Below are 19,541 nucleotides of genomic sequence, written 5' to 3' on the forward strand. Positions count from 1 at the left end.
ATAAAAAAGCATTTCTCAAACAGTCTTCACTGCTGGATATTAAATTAGACTAATATATTTCCTGCGTTGAGTGTCTAAGATAATCTTTCAATTTCATGTAAATTAAACTTCAGTGGAGCCTTTGTCAGAAGCAATACCAATGGCTAAGCAAGCCTGTTACTGCACTTAGAGCCTAATAAAACTGCCATTAGATATGCTGAACTGAACTATTAAAACTGTTGTTGAAGCATCATTCTTCGCACAAAGCAAAAGAAAGAAACAAAATTTATTATTTCAAATCAAACAGATTTGCTATTTAGTTTTGATGTATTTTATTGCCTTCTCTTTGGCAACCCAACATCTTGAAGTCAAGATGGAGGCAGATTTTTTTTTGGAAAATTTTGGCTTCATCATCATTCAAAATGTTTGTTGAACAGGGCCCAAATGTCTTGCTTTCAAAAATATCATTAAGTGGAGCTTTTTACATTTTAATGCAATACTCATAAATTAGTCCAAGAAAATTCAGAGTAGATGTTGTTCATAACTATTATTCTATGCATATTATGTGTAGTGCAATGTTGTTAATATAAAATTACAAAAAAAAAAAAAAACAAGGTCAGTTGTTTTTATCTATGCTTGTTCAAGCAAATAAAAACATTTTTTGGTGGGTTAAGAGAGCACTGTTATGCATTTTGTTCATTGGCTCAAAAACAGTCAATGCCTGTTTTTGATCGAAGCTGGGGTCAATGTGATTTTTTAAAATGGGACTTTTGTGAAGGTTGGACACGTCTGAATAACAGTTCATAAAAGTTTTCACATTTGAGATGATTAAACTGTACGCAGGCATAAAAATGTTATTAATTTTAAGTACAATTATTTTTTATGGTTTACCTTTGGCTGGCTCTAGCCTATTTATCATTTTTCTTTCAGTAGGTAGACAGGAAGGAGGTTAAGAGAAGGAGGAAGAAAGGCAGCAAAGCTACCAACATTGGGAATCAAATCCGGAACTACTGCACAACACAAGAACTATAGCCTCTACATATGGGCCAAATTACAGAGTTTGGGTCACAAGTCAAATGGTGAAAAAAGTGAACACTAGTAATTCTATCGATTCACAGCACCATTGACAAATCAATAATTTTACATTGACATTCAAAGGGAAAGTGTCACATCCATGACTCTTTTTTTTTTTTTTTGGAAAGATCAGAGCAAATAGTGAAATGCCAAAGTGTATGTGCGTGTGTATATTTCTTAGTGGTAATAAAGGAGAGATGGTATGTGTTACTATACACATTTGAGGGTGTGTAGCTATGGTTGATGTTGAGTGTATAGTTAAAATTCCTTTGATATATGTGTGTGCTCTGATGTGTGTTGCAGAGAATGAATGAGAGTTGAATTTGCATTTTGAAAAACTATCTGCTGGCCTCAGCCTACCCAGTGCAGACTGTGTGACCAGTGGCAACAAGCTTTAACATGTGCTGACAGCTAATCAATACCAGATAGTGTTTTTCAGCTTTTAGGAAGAACTATTTATAAACAGCCTGCACCCTCACACTGCAACCCAGATCAGATATTTCCATGGGATGAACCAAGTGCTGCACAACTAGATTTATACTAGCATAGAGACATTTACAATAATTTGTGATATAATGATATGTTTAGTATGGTTAGCACTATGATTACTATTGTCACCATCACACTGCATTATTTATTTTTTTGCATTATTTTTTCAATGTGAGATTTTAAAATGAAAATATAATTTAAAAACATTTGATGATTTTCAAATATGCACAAATATTCTGCAATGAATAATTAACCATTGATGAATTATTAAATCATTAGTTAAAATGAAGGAAAAAAAAAGTAGGAATTTGGCATTAGGCACTTCATTGTGAAAACCAAAAGGTTTAACCAAAAGGTGTTAGTTCACACCTGTTCATTTCACAGGAGAATGACCTGTACTCTATGGCACCCCCTAGTGGTGTGGAGTTCCAACACAACACAGTCGCAACAAACCACATTACTGACACGACCACCCCTTCAGACAGATGAGAGGCGTAGTCATGATTTGATTCAGCTTTTCAAATTAATTTATATGCATTGGTTTTTAAATATTTGAATACATAAAATCCAATAAACTCTGCTGCTGTGGCAGCTGAAGAACCCAGCAGGAGTTTACCTTAATGTGCTCCCCACTTAGGGACGGAAGAAACATGAAGCCATTTTATCTTCCACACACTGACCAAATATTTTTTTGGTTGTTTATTTTCAGCCAATAATTAAACTTTCTCTTTTTTAGTGAACATTTTTAGATTATTTATGAAAATTTAGTGCTCTCAGAAAAGTGTGGCGGTTAGAATAAGTTATAATAAAAAATTGCAGTTTTTCAGTGGGCAACTTCCACAACTATCCATCCATTTTCTAACAGCCTTGTCTCTTAGAGGGGTCAAGGGTTGCTGTCATCAGTCTGTCGCAGAAAACAGAGACAGACAGGCCACAACCATTCACACACACTCACATCTAGGGAGAATTTATAAACAACCAATTAACCTGACAGTCATGTTTTTGGACTGTGGGAGGAAGCCGGAGAACCCAGAGAGAACCCACGCATGCACAGGGAGAACATGCAAACTCCATGCAGAAAGACCCTGGGCCGGGAATCGAACCCAAGACCTTTTTACTGCAAGGCAACAGCTCTACCAACTGCGCCACTGTGCAGCCTCATCCACAACTAATCAAGCTTTTTTCCCTGTTGTTTTTACCTAAGGGCAGTCCAAATGGAGACGTGTTCATGCTTGAAAAAGAGAAATGCAGGAGAGTTGGAGAGCAAAGCATGAAGACAATTATATAAGGAGTAGTCTAATCTCACAATCCTGATGCAAGACGACAATCTGTTGACAGAGAGCATGAGAGAACTTCTTCAGTTCCTTCTCAGCATACTTGTCCTGCTTTTTTTGCCTTCAGTCTGGATTGCCCCAGATTCTTGCTCTCTTTTTCCCTTCAAATCTTACATTAAGTTCATTCCACTCTGTTAATTTCCCACCCACCGTCTTTTGCTTTTGCTCTCATTCTCACTCTTTGTCTTCACCCACCGATGTCGCGGTAGCTGTCATGTCACTATGTTTCACTTACCAAGCGACCCCCATTAATTACCATGTGGGCCAAGTCATAAATCTTGGATATGGTGACAAGGAGAGCTGATGAAGAGCGACATTTGATTGTAGCACCAGCTTTCAAATTAGTGAGCCATTCAGTCAGTCTTCCCAAAAAGCAGTTTATTGTTTAGTCAGTCAAACAGTCATCCGAGTTTAAGGGCGAATTGTAGAAAATGTTTTATTTTGTGTTTAGCCAGGCTGGCTATGATTTCAACATCTGATAATTAACTAGGGGGCTGCACAGTGGCGCAGTTGGTAGAGCTGTTGCCTTGCAGCAAGAAGGTCCTGGGTTCGATTCCCGGCCCGGGGTCTTTCTGCATGGAGTTTGCATGTTCTCCCTGTGCATGGTGGGTTTTCTCCGGGTTCTCCGGCTTCCTCCCACAGTCCAAAAACATGACTGTCAGGTTAATTGGTCTCTCTAAATTCTCCCTAGGTGTGAGTGTGTGAATGGTTGTTTGTCTTGTATGTCTTTGTGTTGCCCTGCGACAGACTGGCGACCTGTCCAGGGTGAACCCGCCTCTCGCCCGGGACGCAGCTGGAGAGGAACCAGCAACCCTCCCGACCCCATTAGGGAAGAAGGGTGTATAGAAAATGGATGGATGGATAATTAACTAGGTATTCAAACCACCAATGCTGTTGCGTTAAACATTTATTCAGTAAATAATCTAATTCACAAATTTTTTCCTAATTAAGCTTTACAACCTTCTATTGTAGTATAGCCACAAAATAATTAAAGCAACAATGGAACGATAAATTGCATAAATGTTTGCCTCAGTTCTGCTTGTTAATTCTGCAGTTAAAACAACAATGCATTTAATGTCCTAATTATGTCATAGAGTACTTATACTTACTATACTTACTTACTTAGTAACCTGGTAGAAATGTCAAACCCAGTTTTCCCTTTTTCAATGGGGAAAATGGTGTTCTTGTTTTTAAGTCATTGATGACAAAAGACTATGAATAATGCATTTAAAAATAGTCTCTCAGTGTCACATCATGTTGTAGGATCATGCAGAAAATCACTAACTTGAGCAGAATACCATAGAAACTTATTTATTTATTTATGGCGGGTTCACCCACCATACAGGAAATTGGTTGCACTGGCAGTCAGTAACAGAGCAGTAACCAGCCAAGCATCACCCAGCCATGCAGTCGTCATCCATGTTGCCCGCCTATTACAAGACTCATGGCGCTGCAGCAGCAGCATGAACCCCTGAAGCTGACTGCTTGTGACAGGACCTACATTACATAAGGAAGACGAGGAGACTGTGGAGTCGGTGAGGCATCTCTGATGGATTTGTTTGTTTTCACAACGTCTTTGGTTGAGGATGCTTCCGGAGTTTAAGCTGCTCCTCAGCTCATGTCACAGGACATACTATGCAGGGTTATAAATACTACATTGTTTGTTCTGGTTAAAGTCTAATATTTTTTTATTATTATTTTTAAATCTGACCTGATGATAATAAGCTGTGATTAATCATTGATAATCATTGATTGAAAAAACAAACAAACTATATATTACAATTTCATTTTATGTTGGAGACATGTGATTCTAAATTTGAAATTTAGATCAAAATAGATCAAAATTATATTCTGTACAGGCATTCATTAACCAAAAGTGTAGGTTAACTGCTGATCCATTTATTTCTAAAAACTTGCAGTAATCTGGAATCTTAAACCTTTTTGTACTGCACTGCGACTTTCAGTGCAATGCACCTCAAAGCCCCAACGTCTGCTTATAGTTTGCTCTCTGCTCAACAGGGGGTCCTCACCACTGCAAACAAGATCTGGTCTGGAAGGGAGTGATGAAAAGAGTAAAGTTATTGCAGACCCTCAACTGCTTAAGAATGTTTGGCCCACAGCATCTGGAGCTCATGTCTGTAACCTAAATCACTATACCAACAATTTCGACGACAGCATAAAGCCTAACCAGCAACAAAAAAAAAAAAAATCAAGATGTCCTCAAGTTGTTACCTGGGCTACATGTGAAATTTTACTAAAAGTTGAGATTTATTTGACAAAAAAATAAATGTGTCTTTACCCTTAACCATCTTGTGGTCTTAGTGCAACGCTCAAAAAGAGCATGGAAAATGTCACGGTTGGACAGAGAGGAAGCGGAGGGTTTGTCCCGTTAGACCGTCAATAACAGAAACAACATAAAGAAATCGTTAAAGCCCACCAAACCGCACGCAGATCTAAGACCGTGGTAGGGTTAAAAAACAAATATATAAATTATATTTTATAATTAACTTATTTGAAGTTTCTTTAAGTTTGTCCATATATATAAGTTATATATATATATAACTTATATATATGGACAAACTTATATATATATATAACTTATATATATGGACAAACTTAAAGAAACTACCTTCATTCTCATCTCCATGGAATTCACATAATGTGTTGAGCTGATTTTTAAAACAGAAGATGACTTCAAAAAGACATCAAATCACAGTGCATATTGTGTCAACTAAGATCATATTAGCTTTGCTACTGTCACTCGTATTTTTACTTTATCTAGCCAATCAGACTAAAAATAACCCCACGTTAATCTCAGGGGTCATTTAAAAATAACTACCTGATTGTTGTGCCAACTAAGGGGTTTGAACTCAGTGCTGAACCAGCACCTATAAAATACCCTCATCATTTACCTGACAACAGCACCTACTATAGTGTCTATCAGGCATTATCGTTGTAGCAGAGGTGACATTATATGGAAACATCCCATCAAGGGTTGAACAAAAAAGGAGATGTTGTCCTACAGTACCTTACCAAAAAAATCTAATAAGGATTACAGAACAGACACCATTTTCCCACATTTTATCTAATATCTTCATTTTTTATTTACATTTTCAGTGATAGATCAACACAGTTGTAATGTAGAAAAAAAGCGTATTGATTGGTTTCAGAATATCTAATAGCTATAGAATATTTTCTCAATATAGATACTATGCTGTACTAATTTAGATATTAACCAAAAATATATATCAAAATATCAATCAATACTAGTTTAGATAAATAGTGTGCATTTATATTCATCCTTGAATATTATTAAGTATTACATTTTTTAATATTTTCAAATTTAACTCAAATCAACACATTGTGTTATTCATTGGAAATGGAGTTCTTCCACACATTAAGCTTTGCCTGTAGGCTGAAAAGGTTTATTTCTGGAGAAATATTTGTAAGTTTTGTTTGGCTCTTTCATCCCCTTCACTTGTAAAAATTGGAAAAGGCTAAACAAAACTACTCTTACAAGATTAGTACTACCTGGAAAGTTTATTCTATGTTTGTGCTTTCTTTACTACCATGCACATTAAACATTATTCACCCTTAAAACAGTTCTGGAATTACTAAATCTAATTACTAAATCTAAATAACATAAGGGTTGCAAGTTTAATTTTTTGCAAAATATTAGTTTTAAATCCAATGCTTCTTTTATCATATTTATTTGTAGGCTGATAAAAAAAATAGCAAATTCTGCATTTTGCAAATGTAAATCAGAGCATGCTGAGCCGCTGACCCAAGGTGAACTGATGTCCCTGTTTTCCCCGTTGCTGGAAACGTCAGTCTAACAGTGTGTGGAAAACAGATTGCAAGGTGAAAAAACGATACTTTATGTGGCAAAAAAGACAGGTCGGGCTTGTTGGCCAATTGCTGTGAAAACCTTGGTCAAAAGGTCGCTGGTGCTGAGACCACTTGACAAGCAAACACCTTTTCAAGTAGGAAATCAAGTGAAGATGAGGAGAGGTTGAAGACTATCATAATGAAAATAAAAAAGGAGATTGAATTGTCATACTGCGTCAGATATTTTGAATCCTCTGGTGCATTCTTGGAAATCTAGGTGATCGGTGAACCTTTATGTGCTAATTAAGTGTTGAATTAATTTTACAACTACATTCAGTACAAATGAAGACTTCTCATGGGAACACTTTAAGTGAAAAGCTACAACTTGCAAGTTACAAATGGAAGTAATTATTTTGTCACAGTTTCATACATTTTTAGTTCAATAGGCTTGAAATAATGTAAATATTTCTTAATGAGAAATGAAAAAGAATATGTGATGTCGGCTTCTGTTGCCAGCTGCACAACTGCACAGAAAACTGGAACTCCATTTATCAAAATGTCATGTAAAAAAAATTAATGGCAAGTGAGTACATACCAGCTTCTAGAAGGTATGTCCCTTTTGGTTGTACATTTTATATCATCATCCCTCAGGGCTCCAAATTATCTGCCAACAGGGTTGCCAAGGAAGAGAGATCACATCAGATACGGTTTGTCTTCGAGTCAATAAAAGAAATAATTGCAACAAAAAGCCCTTTTACATATGTTGCTCCACTTCAGCATACAGATTGCTCATATTACTAAAATAAAATATTAAAATATTAAATATTAAAAAACAGATTGCAGTCTGTGATTGGAAAAATTTGAAAATGTGAAAGGGTTGATAGTTTTGAAAGGAACTGTATCCAGAAGAAAATGTTACACCGATGGACTCCAGAAGTCTGTAAAAAAAGATATCTGGGAAAAGTAAAAAGAAAAACAGTTTTGTTAACTTGTTGTAAACCCAATTTTCTGTTTACCTTGAATGGCTTTAATTGTGCATGTGACTACAAAAGTGTACAAAGTTCACTTATATTTACTTCCTAGGCCCTTAAGGGAAATCGGAGAAGGAGCAAAATGACTTCAAGTGTTATTTTATTTTAGTTCCTTGTGCTCCACTTACATAAGAATTGGCCACTCCTAATCATGTCGACTATACATTAGATACTTCAGCACAAACACTCACACATATAATTCCTTCAATGACAGGGTAAGAAGCGCATAACTGGCTATGACTAAGTTATGGAATATGCATCTGCATATGCAGGTGCCATGTATAGTAACCCTATGTGCACTGCACACTGACCTTGGAGTCTCCCTATGCTGGCACTCAGGATGTGACTCCAAAAATAACTAGTGCCAAACATTGATTACCGCTAGCACACAATGCTGCACAGAGCAGCGTAGAAAAAGGACGGGGACAGAGATATCGGCTTCACAGTTAACAGTTATTTCCCTGTCTCTGTCTGACTGTCTTTCTCTCTCAGGCCATGGGCTTATTTGCACTTTCCATTACTCGCAGGCATAGCAAATACAATATCAGGCGGTCAGTCTGTTGCACACTATTAGGTTGTTTCAGTACCTCTGTTACTAGTGTTTTTCATGTGCCGGGGTGGGGATTGTAACATCAAGAAAAATATGATCTTTGTGATCATTAAGCTTTGTTTTGTATTGGTAATTTATCTTTTTATTTGAAATAAGCAAATTTAGAAGATAAGTATTTCTACTACTATAAATATAGTTTTTTTAATCTGAACTTGGTAAATATTAGTATAGACTGTGACATAGAGAACAGGAGTCAATTGAAGAACCTCTTGACCTAATTCATCATTATATTATCCCTCATCTGCAATCCTCATTTTTTATTTAGGCCCCTACTGGCAGTCTCACTAAAGCCCACTGCAATGTTTACAGACGTGTCCTCCCTAATTTTAGGAATGGAGGCATGGTGGTAATGGAGAGTGACACTATCTAGCCAGCGCTCTTACATGCTTTAGGGCATTTTAAAGCTGTGGCTGCAGCCACCCACATATAAGTTCTGCGACCAACATGTCAGATTGCTTACAGATGTACCAAAGAAGGCACAGGATCATCAACATGTGCAAGCTTTGTCCTTGATTCTTGTTAAATTATATATAAAAAAAACTCATTAAGCTTTATAGTAGCTGTAGGCATGCTTAATTCTTACAAAATCAAAATTAATGCACTTTAAGCAGAACAACCACCATTCTAAGTGCAGCACAAAGTATCAAAGTTTAAAATCTTTTTCCCTATTTCATGAGTTGGAGTAAAAAACAGATAATAAATTTGCGGTAGAATATCAATGTTTTTTAACAATACACAGTCACACAATTATTAATATTCTTCAAAATATTCTTAGAATAAAAGAAATTTAAGCCTTTTCAAATTCACAACAAATATCTCATGACCATTCAAGAAAAACATAATAATTTAAATTCAATCACACATGCATTTCAACTGATCCTAGTTATTAAACAGCACAGTATCTCAGGTTATTATTCAGTTTCTTTCTCCGCAAATAAATGTGATGCTTAGCTGGACTGGTTTACGTCAGGACAGCAACAGAACAAGACAAATTGCTTGTTGGGGCTAACCTTAGGGAATTTCAGGATCTGTATGAAATAAGAGTATTCTCAATATTTCCAGACCCTCAACATGTTTTAAATGCTGAGTTAGGCAGCACTAACGGGCAATAACAGGAAGGCTAATCGAAAGCTTTGGAAGTATTCCCAATGGACTCTTTAACAGCTCGTTCTGATCAGAAAAAAGGCTGGGGTCCACATTTTTCCCTCTTCCTCTTTGCCCACTCTTTAATCTCCAATGAATACATAGCATGTGCTGATACAGAGAGAAAAGAACTCCATAGGCGTCATTTTTTGTAAGATTTACCTTTTTAGTGTAGCTGCTTCAAGCAATCTTAAGTTTAAAATATTGAAGTTTAAAACTTTTCCAAAAAGCATCAGTGTTATCACTATCCTTCTGAGACAACCAATCACATATTCAGGAACCTCATTGGACTCAGAAAACTGACAATGAAGCACATGGAACTGCATATCCCAACTCAAATTGATGGACATAAATAATCAGAAAATGCACAAGAAAGAGTGTTTGCTGCAGCAGATTAGTCGAACACTGAACGTTTCTGGTGAGTGTTGGGCAGTCATCTTCATTAAAGTTATGGGATTATTTCTTGAGGTGTTATGATGAAGAGCTGTGAAAAGAAAAATATTATTATTCTGTTCACTGAAAGGAATGTTGGATGTTTCAGTTGATATAGTTATTTTTCTCTCTATAGCAGAGATAAGATAATGGTAAGAACTATTCAAGATTCATTATGTGATTTTGCATGTACCATATTTGGGGAAAAAAATAGTTTCCTAATTACAGAGAGAAATTCATATGGCTATCCCCAGATTGATAACATCTGCATCCTAAGAAAAAAATCTTCCTCATGGTCTAGAAAAAGAGACATACAATCCCCATGGACCAAACAGAGCATGAACCAGGATCATGTTGCATAGATAGAGGATTTCAGAAGGAATCAACAATGAGTGGGATGGAGGAGCCGTCACGAGCTGGGACGAGTTGGACTTGCCCTACTGTAAAGTCCTCCCAACATGCAAGCACACAGGTACACCTACATACACACACCTGACATAACTTACTCTAGTCTAGTGTCAGCACAAACTGACGCGGTTTGTCTTGGGTGCAGATGGAGGGCCGGAAGTAAATAGAGTCCTTTTATTTCTGTTGATCCAGCATCAAAATGTCTAAAATCTGTGTCCTGTATGGTTGTTCCAACCATTCTAATAGAGAGAAAGATAAACGTTATTATTGTGTTTCGAAAATAGTTGGTCACAAGGGAGTAAATTTTAAAAAACTTGCAGAAAAAAGAGGAGAAAAGTGTTATCAACAATCTACAGCTAAAAACAAGAGGTGTGGAAACTAACAACGCCAGAGTTTGCAGCGCCACTTTCTAAAAGGTAACGATCCATCGTTTAAATTGTATTTTCAGATATTTTATTAGATGATTACTTCGAAAGCCAAGGATTTATATGTAAGGTAAGATATGTTATTGTGGTTGTCCTCAGAGTGCTAACGTTTTTAGCAGCTAACTCGGTGCCGAGTCACAGAAAAGAACATGTTTATTTAGTGGGACTTTCATGCTAAAAACAACAACAACAACAAAAAAAGCTAAATAAATTAAATATAACCTACCCAGCCATGCAGTCATAGTGAGCAATGACTATTCCTCCACATGCTTTGTGCCTGTGTAACCGGATCCGCCATGAGTGTCCAGACACGGTGTAGATCAGGGCGTCCAGCATCTTACAACGACATTAACGTATAACTCCAGCATGAATTTGGTTTTACTGAAGCTAAATAAATTATTTACCGGCAGATCTATGCTCATAGAAATAACCATGGGTTAGTTCGTTGTTAGCGGTAGCATCATTATCATAGACTAATTACTTAAAATAGTACAATTCACTACTCACCCAACAAGTCACAGCCATTTAATGCTTCTTTTGATCCTGAATGCTTGACCCAACTTGAAACTAAATGATTGTATTCTCCAGGCTTTTGAAAACTTTTTTCTGGCTCGTATAATACGAGGTCTGCAGCTCCAGATAGTTATGTGGATTGCATCGACGCAGGTAAATCTTCAATATTATAAGAGAAGTCTTTTTTGCCGAGATAATACGGATGATATCCTAAATATACGTGTATTTTTTTTTTTCGAGATGCCTTGTCTGTTCCAGCCTATTTAGGGCATTAGCTACTGTTTGGTACCGAGAAATCCACTTCCGGTCCTCCATCTGAATTTCCCGCGTCATCCAGGTCACTCGTCTGAAACCCAACAATTCAAGCAAAGCTACTTCCGGATTACACCGAGCCGGGAGGGAGTCACGTTAAATAGTCATTCTTTTCATGATTATCTTTTTATGGGCGGAGCCTGTGCGTATAAAAAAAGGGCTTAAACTCCCAACAGGTCATGCTGAAGTTGATGGACTATGAAGGTACTGCTATGTTTTTTGTCTGTGTTTTTGTTGGGGGTTTTTAAACCTGCCTGGCTGTCCATTGTGAATATGCTGCACAGCTTCTTTAACTTTTTTTCACCTGAAGATGAACACAATAAACACCATCTAATGTGAACTATGGCGTTGGCCTATCATTTTTGTCCAAGTCATAACAAAGCCCCATCACAGTCAGACAAGTCAAATTTCACCAGTGAAGGCAATAGATTGCCAATATCGGATAGGATTAGATTTTAGGTTTGAGAAAGCGTGGGTGCATGGCAGAAAAAGGTTTATTTTAAAGATTATTGCTATATTCAACATACTGATATTATTTATGATAATTGTCAAAATAAGAAACACTGAGAACTGCAGGGATGTTATTAGAATGTGATTCCCAAGAGAGGCAGAATGTTGAGACAGATTGTCTGCCTGGGAATGTTGCATAGCCCTTAAGCAAAGGCACACAATGAAAAAAAGCTCATTTTTTAATTGTGTAACATTTTTCCCCCACAGCATTTATCTTGTCCACTACTCATGCTCAACTTAACTACGGCCCTGGGGTAAAATGCACCAAATGGGCAACATTTCCTACTTATTGCAAAATGTTCATTTTATTTGAAAAATTATGCTAGTTCTCAGTAATCCTCAGTGAGTTAAGTAGAGCAAAGAAAAAAGAGTCAATGACCTGCTGTTTAAGAATCTACTCACATAGTTTTGATAGCTTAAGGATAAAAGCTTTGTTAGCTGTAGTTATATGTGCACTATCAAGTTAATGATGAAATATAGGACTCGCCTACATCAAAACTGTTATACCCTAACATTGTTTGAAAACCTTTCTTTTATGTATTTGAACCCAGTGTTTTAGTTTTGACTTTAACATTATGGGAAAATAATATAAACAGAATAAAAGACATTTTAAAATGTAATAAAAATGTAATTTCCAAATAAGTATACATTTTGACCCTTCCACATCTATTCCCATTTAAATATGATGACACACAGGCCTATCGCATCGTATGGGCATAACAACATCTACAGTCTTGCCTCTGTCTGTACAATCAGAAATTACTGAAGTTGCCACAGAGAACAAGAACAAATACAAGTACTTCTGACATAATGTTAGTGTTGATGACATATTTTAATTGTTTATACTTTCACATTAGCTTCATCATTTTTCCTTTGTTTCAGCAGTTTAGTTGAAGTGTCACTAATTTGGGTGTTGATTAAAGTATGTAGCTGTACTTGTTTTGTTAACAAACTCTTGTATATTAGAGAGAGGTGTCTGTTTATTTCATGCATGTGTAATATTTTGCAGGTCAAGAAACACCAGTGGTAACCCTGTGGATATCTATTAGAATAAAATGTGTCATTTATTATTTAGATGCATCCAGGTATTAAATAACAGAGATTCGACATCAACATCAAATTATTCCTTAATAAAGAGCTGAATATCTAACGTTTCCAAATGATTTCATATGATTGATAAGTCCTAAAGGAAAAATAATAATCAAAATAACAGTGGGGCAAAAGATATAAAAGAAGCAATGTTGATAAGGCAATACCTCCACCCTGTAAAGGTGCCCAGTGAAGCAAATCAAAGAGACAAACTGGAAACCCTCTGGTAAAGTGGAATGAGCAGATAATTGAGATGTCACAACACAGCCTCTGAATAGACCACTCATATCCTCTTGCCCTGGGACAGGACCTGAAAATTCCTCCTGAATGAGAACATGAAGGTTCATCTTTTTCACTGAAAATAAAGTATTCATACCTTTTGTGTACCAACTTCAAATTTATGGGTCACAACTTACCTTTTCTGGTTTCTGGTTACCATCATTATCAGCAAATACTTTAGAGACAATGGGTAAGGGGTAATACAGCTAACTTATCAAAATGTTTTACATTGGAAGTGATATTAGAGTTTGATATGAAAACTAATTAGCCAACAGTACAAATTGATCAGCTCCTTTTAGAATGGAATTTCTAAACCTAAAATATTTTTTTTAAATCAACAAATTTTCTATATTTATTATTCTATATAAATATTTATATAGAATATTCTCACATAGTTTTGATAGCTTAAGGATAAAAACTTTGTTAGCTGTAGTTATATCTGCACTATCAAGTTAATAGTGCAATAGTTGTTGAATTCCCTTCCTGTTGAACGCCGGCTGCCTTCAGTTTAGGTTAAAGCTGAATTATTTTTTAAGAAACATTTGGGTTACCATGAATGGTTACCAAATTTATCTTCTTTATGGTATTGTAATTCATTTTTGATGAGTTTTAATGAGTTTTCTATTTCATTGTTTTAGTATGTAAATTTTAAATATTGCAGATTTTATGTAACGACAATTAGTGACAAACACAGCAAATAGAGCTGCATGACTTAAGGAAAAAAAATAATTAAAATAGTATTGCTGACAGCTGTGACATGTTGATTATGATTAATGATTTATCTTCATTTTTCAGGTTTTTTCACCATTATACAGCTAGATTATGAGGAACTCTTAACCGGACTTTAACTGAAACCAGGGCATTTTCTTGTTTTGGATTCTGATTTGACTTTTCAGGACCATATATGGTTTGTGTGAAAAAAAGATTGAAATGATGGAGAAACATCTTACGACCTCTGTTACAAATAGTGGAGGATCTATGCTGCTGTAGACCTCTTTCACCTCCAAAAGTTTTGTGAGTCTTTGTAGCTGGCTATGTGGCAATACAAAAATTTTGTATTTTGTCAAAATTAGATAAAATATGATAGAATAAAAAATGTGCATTTCAGCAGGATAACTCTCCAAAATCATATGACCAAATCAACACACAATCCATCCTTTCTGGATGGTGGATGAAACAAAAACTTGGAAATATAATTTTTTTTTTTCAGTATTTGTAAATGTAAAAAGCGTAAAAACACGTTCCACATAAAACCCCACTCAGATTTAAACCAGGGAACATTTTGCTGTGTAGCAAAAACACAAGTCCCCTTATAACCATCACACCTGGAATCAGATTTTATTACAAACTGTGCAAATGCTTCTTTTTGCCATCCAGGAAGATAAATTGATGTTACTATCTAAAGCAACGTTTTCTGATTGTTATGGAAGTGACTGGAATGAGAATATGTGCAGTTTTTATTTTTTGTTCTTCGTATGTGTCTGTGTTAGGAGACATCAACAAGCATAACCCATTCATCATCCCTTATAACTGCACATATTGTCTTACAAGGATATATATATATATACTCGTAACTCCCATTTTGTCATACTGAAAACTCAAAGTGCTTTACACTATAGCCACTTTCACACATTTTACTAGACTGACATCTACAAATGTGTTAAGAAATACCAGTTTCTCAGATGAATTTAAGTCTGGACTTTGACTGAGTTACTTTAACAGTTGAATATATTTTGTACTAATATAATAACTTATGAAGGTGATTGGTGTAGTGGATGTTATTTAGGGGAATCTGATGTTGGGATAAGGACAAAAAAGCACTGTTTTTATAGTAATTGAAGATTTTGAATCCTTACCTTATTCTCTGTCTACTTCATATCATGTACTACTTTGAGTTGGTCTGTCACATAAAATCCACTTTTTTTACATTACAGCAACTGAATGTAAAAAAATATTTTGGTCTTGCCTCATGGATTTTCTTATTCACCCTGACAGATGCAAAATTGAATTCAAATGGAATTCATGTTTTTACTTTATATCACACAGTGGGGGGTCCACTAGTGTGACTCAAAGTCATTTTGGGATGTGCAGTATTTTGGCACTTAAAGCTTTTGCCTTTTGAAAATAGTTTGCAAAAGGCATGACAGAGATATGGGATAGAAAAGACCAAAAATAAAATATTTTCTAGTCCTATTTCTAAATAACAATATTAACTTCTGAGTAAAAAAATAAATCTAATCCTATCAACAAAGGCAACCAAAAACTTCCTGAAATCAAGGAATAAGAAAATCAAATACTTCAAGTACACTTTCCTCAGTGGTATAAAGTGCAGGCTGTAGACACAGAGCGATTTGGCTATTTTAACAGAGACCCATTTTTTGCTCCTGATGTAAAATAAAAGTTTGATTAATTAGCTGAACATTTATCATTTGTTGAACTAAAACTTGTTTATGCTCACGTTAAATATTCACTGATATTAAGAGCGATGAATTTGTAAATATTGTGCATTCATATTTCAGGTTCAATATGAATGCACAATATATATTCGAAAGAAATTAAATTAAATGACCATTTAACATATGTTGCTGAAAAATGTGATCAACAGCTCAAATTTCATGGCCAAAGTGGTGTTTTAAGAGGGCTTTGGTAAAGTAATTTCACTTGCAAAACAACTTCAAGGTGCACTGCTAATTCAACATTTTATAACACTTTTTCCTTGAAGGCATGTCCTCCCGTTAGACAATATTTCCAGAGGCTTATAGATTAAGAAAAAGCTTTAAGTTACCAAAGTACTCTGTAAAAGTGGGTTACGTTGGTGGTGCTTATAGAAATATGCAAATCCACCCAAGCATAATGTTTCCGTCTTTTCTTTGACCTACTTTTTGCTTCCAAGCATAATCTCCGATAGAATACCTAACCCGTATAATGAGAGAAACTATGCACCAGGTGGACAAAGGTGACACATGACAAATTTATCGCATCTAAACTTGTTGAAAATAGGGTCGAAAGGAATGGTAATGACCTTGTGGGATTCAATCTGCTGAGACTTGCTGCACCATATGTTTTTCTAAGATCTGTTGTTTTATTATTAAGGCCAATGACATTTTGATACTTTCATCCATCCATCCATTTTCTGTTCACCCTTGTCCCTAATGGGGTCAGGAGGGTTGCTGGTTCCTCTCCAGCTACGTTCCAGGTGAGAGGCGGGTTCACCCTGGACAGGTCGCCAGTCTGTCGCAGGGCAACACAGAGACACACAGGACACACAACCATTCACACACACACTCACACCTAGGGAGAATTTAGAGAGACCAATTAACCTGACAGTCATGTTTTTGGACTGTGGGAGGAAGCCGGAGAACCTGGAGAGAACCCATGCATGTACAGGGAGAACATGCAATCTCCATGCAGAAAGACGCCGGGCCGGGAATTGAACCCAGGACCTTCTTACTGCAAGGCAACAGCTCTACCAACTGCACCACTGTGCAGCCCCATTTTGATACTTTTCATTCATAAACATTCAGCTTTCTACATTTAATCAGGGGATATTTGTCAAAAATGTGGCATATTGCTGGAAATGAGTTCTTCTGTTCTGGAATAGAAAAGGGAGAGATAAAGAAGAGGCTGGTGCTGCTTTACCAGGAGATATGGCAGTTAACCTAACAAAGCATCTGGCTCTTGGATAATTAGAAAAGCATTTTTTTCTTTGAAGAAGAAAATACTCTAAGATGTTTGAAGTTAATTGTGTTCAAAGATCAGCCATTTCTAGAAATATTGTCACACTGTTAAAAAGACACAAAAAAACCCCCATAATTTTAAAGCCAATGCTTTGTAGCAAGAAGACCCTAGTTTCCAGCCTGGGATCTTTCTGCTTTGACTTTGCATGTTCTCCTCATGTCTGTGTAGATTATCAGAGGGTAATGTGACTGCCTTCAACAATAAAAACATGACTGTTAGGTTAGTTGGTCTTTTCAAATTGTCTTTAGGTGTGTCACCGTATGATGGATTGGGAAAATGTCCAGGGTGTACCAGGCATGGACACCAGGCCCCTCGAGACCTTCCAAGGACAAGCAGGTAAAGTGAATGGTTGGGTGTAAGGATGCTCCAATCAGGTTTTATACTGCTGGGCCCGATACTGATCAGCAATGAGTGCTGATCACTGTTGATCACTGATGCCAATCACATGGGTTAGCTGTTTTAAATGTTACTGGTGAAAATGAACCATAAAATTATCTTTATATAGACATAAACATACAAAACACTTAGAGGCATAATGTAGCAACTATTCAGTCAAAAGGACATCAGTTAAACCTGCTTATATAATATTTAACACAGATTAAAAACAAAATACTCTCAACAACCTAAATTATACAAAGTCAAATAAATCTCACAATATTGGCTATATCAAATGTCAAGTAAAAAATTAAACATTCAAAATTCTGTGTAGGTTGCATTCAAATAAACAATCATAAGCTACTGATTGAAAACTTCATGAAAACATAGCTGTTTTGTGCATGAGCAAACTCAGTTGTGCATTGTCAGCACACTCTTCCTGACTGACTGGTTGATTGTGAGCAGGAGTGAGGTATTTCTGCAGATGGTAGTTGGACCACAGGAAGGAGGCAGAGGAGCTTAATTTCTTCATAAATTATCTGGCTCATGCTTTACTGTCATAACAGAGTAAAAGTTTTAAGAATTTTGAAATGTCTTTTTATGAAAGTTAGATACTACAGCCTCAATGAGACCTTTGATGCGAGAACATCATCTGGTGGAGCTCGGACAGGGCTTCATCTGTGAAATATAGCACATGGCGGGGGTCCAACAGTAAGAGGAGATGACAGAACCCAATGTCTCTCCTCTGAGAATGGCTGATCACGTAATCTAATTAGCTCATTCAATCCTTAATTTCAAAGTTCAGTTGTGTGAGCATATTTATTTAATTTGCAAAAAGGTATTTACCTTTTTTTATTTTCATAACTCAACGACAAACTGTTGTAGTCATCCATATTATTTTCTCTAGAGGTCAAATTAATATAATCAATCCATGCACATTAAACAGTAAGTGGTATTGGCATGGTTTATTGACAGATTAAATGTAATAAAATAGTTTCATTAGCAATCATAATTTGTTACCTATCAGACAGAAGCAACCACCTTTTTCTGATTTCTGTTGTTGTCTAGACATTGTTCAAACACAAAACTAAGACACCATAGAGGAAATGTCATTTGAAACTTCATGAGGAAATCTCTTCATCATAGAGGAAACATGCATATTTTTTCATTTATGACACAAACAGCTATTTTTTATTTTCCCACATATATTTCCACCTCAACACAGAGAATATGTCATATGACTTCTATAGCTGAGCAATGTTTATGAAACAGGTCTTTCATTTTAAAAGTTTGCCAAAAGTGCTCTTAATAAACAAGAATAGTAACTTGTGTAGCTTTGAGTAAAATTAATCAGTTCCTTTGAGAAGGGCATCATATTTGATCTATTGATCTATTTTTCCTCATCATAACACGAGAACACTAAAAAATACGTTACAACCATTTTCACCCAATTTATACATGACTTTTTCTATTAAAGCCATCGTTTTTGACACACTTTTCATATACACAAATCTAGTTAGCTGACACTTTCTCATTGGTAGGAGGAAATCATTTATAAGTATGGAAGCAGCTTTCCTGTGATCCTGTTGCTTGTTAATGCCTGCAGGGTGTGAACTCTGCTTGTTTTTGCTGAATGTGTTGTTCACAAAATAAATTAGAGATGATGAAAATTGAAAACGTGTTTAAGCAATACTACGATACAAACAGCTGGTCTGAAAAAACATTTTTCATTCAGGTTTATGGTGATGTAATCAACATTTAAATGCATATTTCTGGTTTAGAAAGGAAATAACTTAATCTTTAAATCTTAGCTTCTTGATGTGGAGAAGGCAGGGGGTCAAATTAGACTAAATTAGATTTTGAGCTGAAATACTGGTGTAAACAACTGAGTTTCTGGTGGGAAATCAAACTCTTTTACTTAATGAGAAATATTACATTCACGATTTAATGTTTGTGAGCATGTTTTTAAAAT

At 35.9% G+C, this 19,541-nt stretch overlaps 1 long non-coding RNA gene across 1 annotated transcript; it reads right to left on the reverse strand.

Annotated features, from left to right (window-relative positions):
- Nucleotides 1-7,280: 7,280 nt before the first annotated feature.
- LOC122845168 lies at nt 7,281-11,511 on the reverse strand. The gene is made up of 3 exons (XR_006372985.1): nt 11,261-11,511; nt 10,980-11,089; nt 7,281-7,368 (listed from the first exon to the last, which is right to left on the reverse strand). It is a non-coding gene; the product is annotated as an uncharacterized LOC122845168 (long non-coding RNA).
- Nucleotides 11,512-19,541: the final 8,030 nt, after the last annotated feature.

Source organism: Gambusia affinis, linkage group LG15 (assembly GCF_019740435.1).
Source record: "Gambusia affinis linkage group LG15, SWU_Gaff_1.0, whole genome shotgun sequence".
NCBI lineage: Eukaryota > Metazoa > Chordata > Actinopteri > Cyprinodontiformes > Poeciliidae > Gambusia > Gambusia affinis.